At 49.6% G+C, this 13022-nt stretch overlaps 1 protein-coding gene across 9 annotated transcripts in view; it reads left to right on the top strand.

Annotated features, from left to right (window-relative positions):
• PAK3 (p21 (RAC1) activated kinase 3) overlaps positions 1-13022 on the top strand; it is a 257512-nt gene that overhangs the window by 132298 nt on the left and 112192 nt on the right. For 3 of the 9 annotated variants that reach the window (XM_057717983.1, XM_057717974.1, XM_057717978.1), the window contains 4 exons: positions 7404-7469; positions 7588-7695; positions 8598-8740; positions 12785-12932. The exons of 1 other annotated variant lie outside the window; for it this stretch is intronic. The gene's annotated coding sequence lies outside the window, so the exon portion shown is untranslated. Of the gene's footprint in view, positions 1-6326; positions 6490-7403; positions 7470-7587; positions 7696-8570; positions 8741-12784; positions 12933-13022 lie in introns of those variants that run through there. 5 more of the 9 variants (XM_057717976.1, XM_057717980.1, XM_057717979.1 and 2 more) reach the window with 4 other exon arrangements.

The following is a 13022-nucleotide window of genomic DNA, read 5'->3' as shown; positions in this document are numbered from 1 at the left end:
CTTATAAGTCGCTGAATTTGAATATGGTACCCAATAGTGGTGTCAGTCAATATCCATGTCTACCAGGTACAGATCTCTGTGGAGTTATAAATATCAGAACCGTTTGTGCGTCAACGGAGATGCCATTTGAGTAGGGCCTGGAAATACGTGTTAAATATCACGAGGTATGGAAAGGAGAGAGAAAGCTATGCTAGGCAAAGGGAAGAGCAGGAGGAAAGGCACAGAAGTATGAAAGTCAAGGCATATCAGGGAAACAGATATTGGTTTGGTGGAGCTAATGCTTTGGGTATAAGGGAGGACTGGTGGGAGAAGAATCTGGAAAGATGGGTTGGAGCTGGAGTGTAACAGTCTGAATGTGATCCTCTTCTCTCTGCAATCAAGGTGTTTGGATTTTCCTTGTAGTATTGTACTTGCTACACCTGTCTTATATCATGGTTACTTGGGTCTGTATGTTTTCTCCTAAACTAGATCCCAAGTTCCTTGAGGAGATGGTCCAGGTTTGGTTTGTCTGTGTAGCATCTGCAGCACCTAGCTGTGTGCTTTGTCCTTAGTAGGTGCTAATAAATTTGTCCTAGGAATGTATAACGTATCACAAAGATGCAGTTGATATTCGCTCTCAAGAACATCCAGAGCCCCAAGATAATGTGCAGTGAGGTGTTGACCTCCAGGGAAATGAAAGCATCAGGAAGAAAAGCACACAACCCATCCTCTTCAAGCTCTCTTTGTGTCTGGCTTTGGTGCCTGGGTATGGCCATGTCCTGCCATCTTTGACACATGCCCTCCATTGGCCGTAGTGTCCTTTGAAGAGAGGTAATGTGCCCTGCCCTAATCTATTTAGCATTCCACTCTCACGTCCCTCTGTTCCAGCTTTGCTGGACGCTTGCAGAGATGCCTCACCCCTCCACCACCTGTTCCTCAGGTCTCTGAATTATAGTGAATACAATGGTTTAGATGGGAACCTGCAGATGGTAGGTGAGGAGCTCCTCAAGAAGGAAATTTTCTTTAGGTTTTGGCTGACTTATGTTATCCGAGGGGATCTCCACCACGCCTGTTGGTGATTTTTTTCCCTTTGCCTCCTAAGAGGAATGTTCTATTGCTCACCACTTCAGATGGTTGGATGTGGGGATGGGGGCACTTCTGTTCCTTACAACCTCATTATGTGGTTATCAGGAGCAGACACTGCCCAGGTTGTCACGACAACCAGCAATGATTCAAAGCTTCCCTGAAAGGTCTGTATCTCTGGCAAATAATCAGCCTTTTGCTCTCAGCAGATGCTGAACCGAGCAGCCAATCACAGGTGAGCTGAGAAAGCATGACATCATAGTCCAGCCGGTCCAAAAAAAAAAATTAAAATTTGGTTTTCTATTTCTCCCTTTGGTTATTTGTCCCCTAGATTTTGTCCTCCACTTTCTCATTGTCTCTGTTTTTCGCTAGTAAAATGGAGAGAGCAATGAAACCAACTTTTCAAATTCAATTCACTCTGCAGTTTGACTTAGGTTTGGGCAGTGCCTGGATCGGAGCGTGTGGGGAGGGAATGTATAATGTGATCCACTTAGGAGCAAAATCAAACACAGCATCAGCTCAAATAATGTGCTTTTATACGTAGGACCATGGAAGTGGGGCTAATTAAAACCAAGTCAGAGGAGAGGAACTTCCTAATTCTCATATTAATTCATCCACAGTCACCTGCATTTAATTGTCTTCTGCTTTTCCTTCGCTAACTCCCTGGTGGAAGGGAGGAGGGCAGAGGCTGCTGGCTTCTGAAAGCTGGTAGATTCTACAGGGCAGGTCTCTAACGGGTGCTAATTATAGTGAGGGAAGGTGTGGAGAGATGCCCCTCTCAGTCCCAAGGTCCCAACATACAGGGAGTATATGTAAATGGGGATTCATCAAGTCTATCAAGGAAGTGTGTAGCTCTGAAAGCTGTTAAAACCACCCATGTTCCATTAGCCATTTTCATCCATATAAGAGTCTGGGGAGATAGGCAGGACAAGTTCCACAAAAGAGAAATCGAAAGCTGAGGGAAATTTGAGTCTCACCCAAGGTTTCCTAGCCAGAGGCTAGACTGCAGTCTGGGTCTCCTGATTCCCTGGCCAGAACTGTGAAGACCCGTGAGGATGGTGTTTTCCTAGTCATGGGCTTCCCTCTTTCCCCAGCCTCTGGTTTTAAGGGATGTGGGATGAGACCTTTGCCCAGCAGGCTACCCACCACGTTGCCTCCTTCAGGACAGCTAGAGCCCCTAATGATTGGTGTAGAAGATGGGAGGGATGGGAAGGAGCCCAGCAGGGCCTGACTACAGTGATGACAATAGGTTAGAGCGAGCAGGCCCGGAAGAAAGAGGAGTGGGTACTGTGTGCCCAGCCAATGCCTCGTGCACTAGCTGCCAAGCCAGGTTCTTTGGTATCCAGAGCAGGAGGGGGGATTTTTTTTTTAAGTGCAGCTGCTGTAATAAAAGCTGTGAAGACTGAGAGTCGTAGAGACCCAGAGTTGACCATTGGGAACAATTTCTGGCTTTGGGACTTGAGGCGGGAGTAGGGAGGGAGCCAGAACACAGGCTGCTTTTGCCTGGTGGGTTGTACATTTCTGCCCAGCAGCCAGTGCCTGCCCAGGTATGGCTCAGCTCAGCATGGCTCATCATAGCCTTTATTGCCAGGCCTGAGCCACTGACCTGGCACTCAGATCGCTTTTTGGATAGTAGGGGTGTTTTTGTTTGTTTGTTTGTTTTCTTAACTGAAAGAAGGCTTTATTTCCCCCTCTAATGTTTCCTACATATAAAATGCTGTGTATTGTAAAAAATGTATAAACCATGCAGAAGCATATAAAGAAAACAGCGTCTCCCACCACATGTGTCTTCCTTTCCACTGTTTTATTTCCCAGAGTTAACCCTATTAGCACTTTGGTGTGTATAATTCCAGGTTAAACACACACACACACACAACACACTTTTTTAAACAAAAAGAAAATAATAGTACACATTCTGTTCTACAACTTTTTCACTCAAGAATGTGTTAAGGTGTATTTCTATTCCAATCCATAGGAATCAACTTGATTCTTTTTAGCTGATATATAATATTCCACAATATGGAATATTATTAAATATACCATGACTTATTTAACAATTCCCTTATGAGAGACATTTAGGTTGTTCTTTATGTAAGATTGTTTCCATTCTTACGTAAGATTCAGCAATGAACATACTCCAACGTATCTTGGCATGTTTTTGTGAGTATATCCATAGGCAAATTCCTTGAGTTGAAATTGCTTCATCAAGTGGCATAGGCACTAAAAATTTCCGAAGTATTGCCAGCTTGTCCACCAAAAGGCCATGTCACTTTGTATTCCCGTTGATGGTGTATGAGAGTAAGCAATGTTCCCTTTAGCTGGGATTTGGCTGGAACAATTGTTTGAAGATATTTTGGTTTACGTCTGTTGCTACAAGCCCCATCCCAGAGCCTCTCACTTCTCATGTGACCCAAAGGGCTGAGTGAGTTGGTGGGAGCCAAAGGAGAAATACAACTGAAGTTGCCATGTAGGGTGGAAGAAAGGACAGAATTGACAGTGGGAGACCTGGTTTCTAGGACCATCTCTCTGAGGCATTGAAACAGGCTACTTTTGACCTCTGGACCTCCATTCACTCATCTATGAAATGCAGGTCATAATAACTGCCACAGTACACTGTTGTGGTTATTGTGAGGATCAAACAGGGCGATACGAAAGTGGTGTGTAACCTAAGAAGCAGGATACACATGCCAAGAGATTATTATGGTAGCGTTGTGTATCCTTAAATCAATGAGCAGGGGAGGGAGCGGGGGAGAGTGGGAATTGATGAACACAGATGAAATCTTTAAGACATTTCAGTTTCCCTGCAAGGTTCCATGCAGTTATCCTAGATTCCTGGAGAACAAACCCCAGCAGCAGTAAAGACTGCTTTATGGTATCAAGAATGTTACAGGTTATCACCCTTTCACAGGAAGACTGAAGTCTTTTGTGTCGATCCCTGCTCCTAAGTCCAGTCTTCTTTCTATGACACCACTATGCTTTAATTTGCCAAGCACCTAATAGGATTTTGGCCCTGTGCTAGTTTCTATAATCACCAGGGAAAGAAGAAATACACGCATGAAATGTTTAAATAACCATGTGCGGTGATTGCATAAAGAGCTCTGAGTTATAGCTGAGGTATATGGGAGGATTAGAGTGAAATCAAATACCTTTTAATTACAATTTAAATCAATAGCCCAGAAGACCCAAGTTAAATCATTAGCCAGGAAGATCCAGTTATATATTTCTATTTCTTTTTTTAAGTGTTCTTATTGTTTAAAATAACCCAAAGAAGTACATTTTACAAATCAGAGATGTTAGCACTAAGTAAATGATATTCATTTACATCAGTGATTTTTTTAGATTACTTTTACCATGATGTAAAAACAAAAATCAATGTGATGGGTTTCTCTTTTTTAACCCCAAAGTTAATTAAAAAGATATCTGTAAAATCATTGGCAGCAGAACCATCCTGATTTAAACCTATTAATCAAGGATTTGAGCAGGAGGGTGATGGGAGTTTTTGCATTAGAAGACAATAACCACACCCCAAAAAAAGCTATTTAAAAATGCCTGATTTAAAAAAAATCAAGCTGGTATACTCAGATTTTTTTAAAAGCAAATATGTATTTTAACAAACTCAGTAATACACATCATACAAGAAAAAGCATGGGCTTTGTACTCAGATCTAGACACAAATCCCAGCTCTGCAAAATTCATGTAATATGTATGCATAAATATATTTTTAATTAAGGAAAATAAAAAGTAAAATGCAAAGTGATTCTTAAAAAAAGTCTGGAGTATGTGGTTTACTTAGTCTTTGCCTCCCTCTTTCCTGCTTTGTCATAGACTTGAAGGGTCATTGTTATTCTTTTCCCAATTCCCAATATCATCACAATTTAATATGAATTAGTCCAAAGAGGCATCCCAATCTCCAGCTTCCCCAGAAGGTGAATCTAGAGTCCTGTTGTGTGACTTTTCCTAAAAGGACTCTGGCAGATGTATTAGTTCACTCTTGGTCTTAAAACTTATTTTGTTGACGTTACAGCAAAATGATTGCTGGATGTTATGCAGTGTGGAGAAAATTGGATAAAAGTCCACTGCGGAGGGTCATGACCCATCTTGACCATTTAAGTATGTGAGGACACATTTATCTTTATAAAAAGAAGTTTGAAAATGAAGAGGAAAACTCACCCATAATTCTACTTCTTTAACCCAACTATTATAATTTTATGTTCACCATATCTGATTTTTTGCAGGCATATTTTACATCATTATGATTCGAAAGTACTTATTATTTGGCATTTTTGTTCAGTTTTGATGACAGTTTACTGTCTTCTTGCTGGGATTTACTCTAATTTACATAATCTAGCCAAATCCTAGGGCGGATGGATTTTGGAGTAGCAAGAGATGACATTTGAAGTTAGATTTTAGAAGGCTTTCAACATCGGCAAAAAAGTGAACTTTTTCTTAAAGACAAGGGATGCCATAGAAGGTTTTAGGGAAAGGATGGAGAGAAACAGCAACATCTTAATGATTGTTAATATAACTATATGTGTGTGTGTGCGCGCGCGTATACACACACATATATTGTATTTAAGGTACATTGATCATTCTCTTTGTATAATGCTTTTTTAAAAATGTATGTTTCATGTGCAGAAAGGTAGTTTTCCTATCTAGATTGCCATCTCTTCGAATCCCACTGTCATACCTGCCTCTCTGTTTACTGTGGACCCCGGAGCTTCCATCAGTATAACCTGCTTGCCTGACAGGTGGTGTCCCAAATCCAAACCATTTCCCCCCAGTAAAGAGTGCTTGTGTAGCTGGCCAAATTTCCTCCCCTGAAAATGTATCTGAAATCCCAGTCTTGCCGCGGGGGGCAGTTGAGGAAGATATACTCAATAACCCCCCTCCCCTCTTTCCTCCCACAGTCAGATGCGCCTCTTTCTCGACGGCCCCGCCTCTGTCTAGACAACCCTGACAGTGTAGAAGTTTCCATCTCCTTTTCTTTTCTCTCTCCCTGTTCCCTCCCCTCCTTTTTTTTTTTTTTTTTCCTTCCAGGCGCTTCCTGCCTGGAAACAAAAGATTGGTCCCCAGTAGCCCACTCAGGGTGATTTTAGTTTTCTGCTGCCGCTCTGATTGGCCTCCGCGCGGTGCAGAGCCCGGGTGACGTCATAGAGGAGCAGGGCGAGGGAGCGGTTGCCGAGCAGGGCTCCACCGCGGGCGGGCAGCTGTGGGCGGCGCACCGTCTGGGGTCTCGCGCGGGGGGCTGCAGCTTTCCCCGGCCCGGAGCGAGTGTGCGGGGCCGGGAGGAGAGCCGGGGTGGGGGGAGCGGGCCGAGCCCGGGGCTGCGGCCGCGGCCGCGGGGCTGCGGCGCCCCAGCCCCGCCAGCCAGCCCGAGCGCTCGGAGGGAGAGGCAAGGTCTGGACGGGGTGGCTGGACCAGTGGCAGGTAAATCCCGCGATGGGTGGCACCCGGCTCGCTCTGGGGAAGGGGGCGGCGGCTGGGCTCTGCTTTTAGGCGGTCGGGCAGATTGTCCTGCCGGGACCCCCCCTCCCGCTGTGGCGGCGCCCCCGGCCTCGAGTCCCTTACGCGGCTCCCCGAGAGCCCTGACACCGGGCGCGCAGTGTGCACGATCCCGGCTCGCGAACGCGGACGAGTGGGTGTGTCGGAGCCATTCCCGGAGGACCAGGGCCCCGTCGCTGGGTCAAGCCCTAGACTCGCTTACTGGGGCCTGGGCCGCTTGAGGCAAAAATCCGCCCCCAGGGCTACGTCAGGCTGTAAGTCTTATACCATCTTCCCGCCCCCTCCCCCAGCCACTGGAGCAGCGACGGCAGCCCCCCACCCGCCCAAGGGGAGGGGGTGTGGCCGCGGCTCCGGCAAGTCAGGGGGAGGGCGAACAGCCCGACCCGAGCAAACAGAAAAAGTGACGATTTTCTTAATCAGGCGCTTTTCCCCTTTTCTTTTATTTTTCTGTATCCCCCTGCCCTCTTTTGGTGGCGGGGGCAATCAGAGGAGGACTCTTTTCTTCTCCTGTGGGGACTGGAACGATGCACTAATGTCCCTAGAAAGCCCAGGGTCCCTCAGTTGGCGTTTGTCATTGTCTGGAGAGCAGGGTCATCGGGTCCACTGCCCCCCTCTCCTGTCCCCCTCAGCTTACAGGGGGCCTTGCCCTCAGTGTGCTAACTGGCTCTGGCAAGATTCCTGCCACACTTCCGGAGGGATTGGATCTCTCGGATTCTTGCTCTGGCAGGTTCTCCTTCCTTAGGTGGTGGTGGAGGGGTGGGGTGGGGGAGCGGTGGGAGGGCGGTGCCCGCAGGGAGGGAGCCAGAGGCCCCACTTGTGTTTTTGGTCCCATCTTCCAGGATCCAGTGCCAGACTCTGGACTTGAGGGTTCTGGGCTGTGGTCTGTAGAAGTGGAGGAGAGAAGGGTGAGTGGCTTGGCTTTGGGAAGCATGAAGGGGGCGGTTGCAGTGCTATTTTTAAAAAATGGTTTTCAGCAGGGAAGCCTTTAGCCATGTTAGTCTCGCTCCCCCCATGGTTTTGCAGACTCAAATCCAGGCCAACTGTATGGCTGTCTGAGGTGTTCGAACAGAAGGAGGTCCATTCCTGTTGGTGACAACACTGGCCCTGTTCTGGGATGACCGAGGTATAAAGGTCAGTGCGGTTTTCACTGGGCCATTTGCAAAATTATAATTGGGCAGGTCTCTGATTTGGTTCTTGAGGCCTTCAGTCAGGGACACCTTTGGGCAAAAGGGCTTAATATGGTAATGGACGATTAACAGGCCAGGGTTTGGATAGAGCCATGTAAGCCTCTGTTTCTGGATACAAATATCATACCCTCCTCACCCATGAAAGAGGCAAAATAGCCAGAGACTGGGATGTATGCTGGGCAAAAGCCAACAGCTGCGAGTCTGGAGGCCAGGGGGAACCTTGAGGTGTCAAGGAGCAGGCCCTCCAAGCCTCTAGGCAGGCAAGTGAGCCTTGTAGGAGAGACCTAACAGAAAAATGGGGTTTGCCTGTGATAGAGGCACAGGCACGGGGCCACAAGACCCGAAGGACATTCCAAGTAGCTGACCATGCTCACGGGTTGCAGATTTTCTGGTTGGAGGCGGAAATGGAATATAGAGCAAATGAGCTTGCTGAGGTCTTTTGGGGGAGGGGGGCAGACGGACGTGACAAGAGAGGGAAATGAGGAATAACTTCGGGGACTGGGAGGTGCTGCCCCCATCAGAGACTCTGTTGTTGAGGTCAGAGACTAAGCTACTGTAAAGTCAAAGTGGGTGGTAGCCAAGGCAAAAAAAAAAAAAATCAGATCTAGAAACCAGATAGAGTAGGTAGGTAAGGTCAGTGGAATATATAGGAACAAAGCCAAAGAGAGAAAGACAGAAGAAGAAAAAAGCCATCATTTTACCAGGAGCCCAAAGGCCTTGATTTCCCTGGTGAGCTGGGGGAAATTTTGGTGGCTGAGGCACCTGTGGCTCAGCCCAGACTTAGGGGGCCGATTTCTGCGTAGTTGGGGAATGAATAGCGTTCCCACCTGTGTAACCCATCTTCAGGAGCCAGTAGCTTTGGTCGAGGGAAGAAGAAACTTGGTGAACAGCGGCCTCCACAACTGTCTCTTCCTCCTGGGTAAGGAGAAGGGAGTGTGGGGCCAGGGCCCCAGAGGGGACTCGGGGAGCTTCAAATCTGGCTGAGACAGGTAGGTTGACTGCTTTTACATGGGGTGGGCCAGGGCCCAGCCTGGGGCCCCTGCTCTGGGCATCGGGGTATCTCTGCCTGTGCTCAAAGAGAAAGCCCTTCTTTCCAGGGGCCCATGGGACCCTGTGCAGACCAGGGACGGCGAAAGCCACTGCCCTACAAGGTAAGTGAAGCTGCTGAGGCATCTAGGGTGCAGCTTAAGCTTCAGCTGCCCTGTTGTCCCCCAACCTCGCCACCTGCCAGAGCCTAGGCGGTTCCCTCTGCAGGGCCTGGGGTGAACTCGGCGGCCAGCTCGGCACTACGCGGCTTCTCCAGCAGGGGGCGGGAAAGGGCAGGCCGCAGCGCGCCCGGGGCCAGAGTCCTCCGTTTCAGGTGTGAAGCCTGAGCCTGGGATCAAGTGACAGCCATACATTTCAAATGTGATTTAGGGGTACCAGATGAACCCGCGGGTCTGGCAGTCTGCTTCCATTTCCTCCCAGAACGTGTCACTTCCTCCCGTGCTCCGTGACTTGGGCAAGGCATTTGCATTTACATCCGCGGGGATTATTGGAGTCGCTCATACAGCCTAACCTGGAGCTTAATTGGAAATGTTAATCAATGCGATGGATCCGTGTCTGATTTGCACAATCGGTCAATTATCTGCAGGTTGGGGCAATCTGTGCTGCACCCAGGGGGATGCGAGGAGGGGCAAGATGGCATAGCCACATCTGGGTCTGCAGGCGGGAAGCAGAATGAGGGAAGTGGAGCTTGAAGACTGGAAAGAGATGAAATCACGGAAAGGCCTGGGCGCCTGATCACTGAGATGGAGTAGGACAGTCTTGGAGGCCACACCGTGGAGATGGAGGCCAGGGTTTTTGCCATAAGGTGGAAGGGCCCTGGATTTGGAGAAGGACGTTTTCTAGGGACTAGAGGACCAGGAGCTGGAGTGGAACCAGTCCTGCTAGTCAGAAGTCAGGTGGTCTGGTCTGAGTTTTTCTGCCCCTCTCTGGGCCTCAATTTTCTTGTCTTTCAAATGATGGGGTGGGACTAGGTGGTTTGTAAGATGGTGGTGACATTTTAGGAAGTGGGTTCATTTGTTCTTGGTAATGAAAACAGGTTCACTAAAAGAGAGCCCCCCCCCCCCCACTATATACCCCTTTTAAATCATACTTTTTGGCACACCTCTAATTTGCAGGAAAACAATATAAAACAAACCCACAACCACTACACACATTTCATCTCTCTCAGCAGTGTGGCCTTACTTTTATTTCATGTGAATGGGAACAGGGGAAAAGAGACACCCAAGTGGAGAATGTGCCCTTATAACCAAGCCCCTGAAAAGTGCTGTGAGGATCTTACACAGATCTTATACCTCAGAGAGGGGGGCAGACACGCAGTAGTGGCCCTGACTCCCTAACTCAGTCTCAAAACAGAAGGATTTGGGGTGAGGGTGAAGGAAGGGCCTGGCTTAGGGTCTGTTTCCTTTTCCTTCTGTCTTCCTCACCCCCGCTCCGCCCCCCCCCCCCCCCCCCAGCCAGGTGGACTTTTTGGAATTCTCTACTTTGAAGAGACACTACCCCTAACAATCAGCACAATCGCGCCCTCTAGTGACCTCAGTGGGGATCACTTTGGCAGAGCTCCCCATACAGCCCGTGACCCAACTCCGGTGTCAGTGCTTAACCCCCTGTGCTGCTGCTACTACCTGTGGAGAAGAGGGCTCCACTCCTTCCAACAGCCCAGAGGAGAAACTCAGGCAGCTGCAGCTTCCTGCAGAACCATCTGGGGCTAGGAGTTGAGAGAGGGAGCCATTCCACGCCCAGTGCCCAGTTTCCTCCTTTGGGCCTGCAGAAGGTTCTGGACCATTCCCAGCTATCTTCAGTGCTGGGACCTGAAGGGGAGGGCTCTGTGGTAGAGAGAGTGGTTGTCCACAGATTCCTTCCCCCACCAAAGAGGTGGAGGCCCTATTCCCCAGACAGATGCTGGCAGGAAGCTGGAATGCAGCAAGGCTGGGATGCTGGTAGGCGCGCAAGGGGTACACTGACCTCTACCCCAGCCTCCAGCACGGGGCTAAGCCACAGGTGCACACACAGGTAGTACAGACACACAACACGATACAGACACAATGTGGCATACGCATATGACACACAATATAGATTAGACACAGGCACCCCACAGCACAGGATAGATGCAGTGCACAGGCAGCAGTGCAGACCCACGGCACACATACAGTCTGGTACCGACACGATACACATATACAACACGATGTAAACATGACTGCGCACACACAGACACACGACACGGTGCAGGCACACAAATACAAAGTGGTGCAAGCTGCAGCTCAGGCATACCCGACCCCATATGTGCTCGCACACAGGAGACATCCCCCCCACTTCCAGCACAACGGACCCCCAGACGGGTGAGAGGAGTGTGGCCACCAGGTGGAGCTCCGTGTCCTGTCTGTTGCTTCTGCACTGGCTCCAGCTGTGCAACTAGTGAGTTCAAAGCAGGCTGCCACGGAGGCAGTAAGCCGCTGAGGGGAAGTGGAGGTAGACCAAGGAAAGCTCCTGATTTTGCACAGAAACCTGGAGCTGCTTGGTTAGTACCAGCTGGTGCACTGGCCCCCCTCCCCCTCTCCAGGTCCTCTAGGGCTGCTGTTGACCTGGGGATGGGCAGGGGACTTCCTGTGGCCACGCTTCTTGGGCCCTTTCCAAGTCCTGCCCCTCTCTGGAGCTTTGGCAGCCCTCCCTCCCTCCCCCCCACCCCACGGCCTTGCAGGATGAGCTCATGCAGCGGGGGAGGGGTGGCACACCACTCAGCGGCCCAGTGGGTAGGATTTGGAAAGGCTGCTTGGAGTGTGCGTGTGGGATGCTCACAGGGAATGCCAGGGCCCCAGGGGGACACACGTGCTCTGGAGGCTTGCCAGCAGTAACTGGCAGACCTGGGGGATGGGATGGTCTTTTTAATTCTAGAAGGGGGAATTGGGAATAACAGGGCTTTTCCTGGCTCCCTGAGGCTTCAGGTGTGCTATCTCCACCTTTAGATACCCACCCATCCATCCATGTCTTTGGATTAGGACTCTCTGGGTTCTGGAATCCCCTAATAGAACGTGTGCTAGCCTGGATCTAACTCTATTGGAAGTTAGCCTGTAGGTGTTGCTCTTCTTTGAGGACAAACACTATGGAGGAAAAAGGGGGCAGGGAAGGAAGGATTGCAGAGCTTGGGGTCCTTTCAAGGGAATATCAGTCTCCTCCTCGAGAGGCGCAAGTAATTGTGGGGAAAGGCAGGAAAGGGAGGGGTTAAAGAGACCCTGCCTCCTTCATGGTTGGACATGGAAACCTCTTTGGGGAAGGTGGGGTAAATGGTAACCGCCTAAAAACCCCAGTATGTATTCACCCCCCAAAATCTGGGGAGGACCATGGAAGACATCCCTGTGGTAGAGACTGGGGATGGTAGAGGAACGTTCCAATTAGGATCGGAGGCTGAGGCCCTCAGCAGATGTGAGATGATAGCAAATTAGGGAACCTCAACGTGCTCCCCCACCCCTGCCCACCAACCCAGTGAAGGAGGTTGTGGAGAAGGGAAATGGAAATGGCAGTGGAGAAGGAGGTGAGGGATGAAAGAAGCTCACCAGCCGGATCTTCAGGAAGCTCAGGTAGCCTCACAGCCAAACCTGCATTTGCCATCGTCTCGCACTTTCCTACTGTCCCCTGGACTATACCATCTCCTGTAAATGTGCAAATACGTCACGTCTGTCATTTGATTGAGTGCTCTCAGCACTTGTCCAAGGTGACTAGGGCAGGTCTTTTCCACTTACTAGCAGGCAGATCCAGAGCAGTGAGGTGACAGCAGTTCTCAACTTGAAATTCCCAGTCTGGACTCCCATGTACCAAGGCTTTTTTACCCTTCTTGACTCTGATTATCTGCCACCTTAAGGGATTTTCTGTAGTGTGTGTGTGTGTGTGTGTGAGAGAGAGAGAGAGAGAGAGAGAGATATTTGGGGGGTTGGACAGAGTAGTAGCAGGTGGGGAAAGAGGTTCCCACTCCCCCACAATGCTTCTCTCGGCAGGTTTCCCCCGAGAAAGAGCAGCTGAGTCCTTACATCTTGTGGCAGCTGGTGTGCCCAGCACTGAGCCCATCGGAGCTGAAGGCAGCCCGGCCCCTTGTCATGGGCAGCACCCACCTGTGCTGAGGTCCTGCAGCGGTGGCCGTGTGAGGTGAGTAATGGATTCCAGGGCAGGGAGTTAGGGATCTCCAAATCCAGGTAAATGCCGCCTTTCTGCCAGAGCTCCCAATATCAAAGACCC

This window comes from Hippopotamus amphibius, chromosome X (assembly GCF_030028045.1).
Source record: "Hippopotamus amphibius kiboko isolate mHipAmp2 chromosome X, mHipAmp2.hap2, whole genome shotgun sequence".
In the NCBI taxonomy this organism is placed as follows: Eukaryota; Metazoa; Chordata; class Mammalia; order Artiodactyla; family Hippopotamidae; genus Hippopotamus; species Hippopotamus amphibius.
This window is presented reverse-complemented; position numbering and strand designations above follow the sequence as displayed.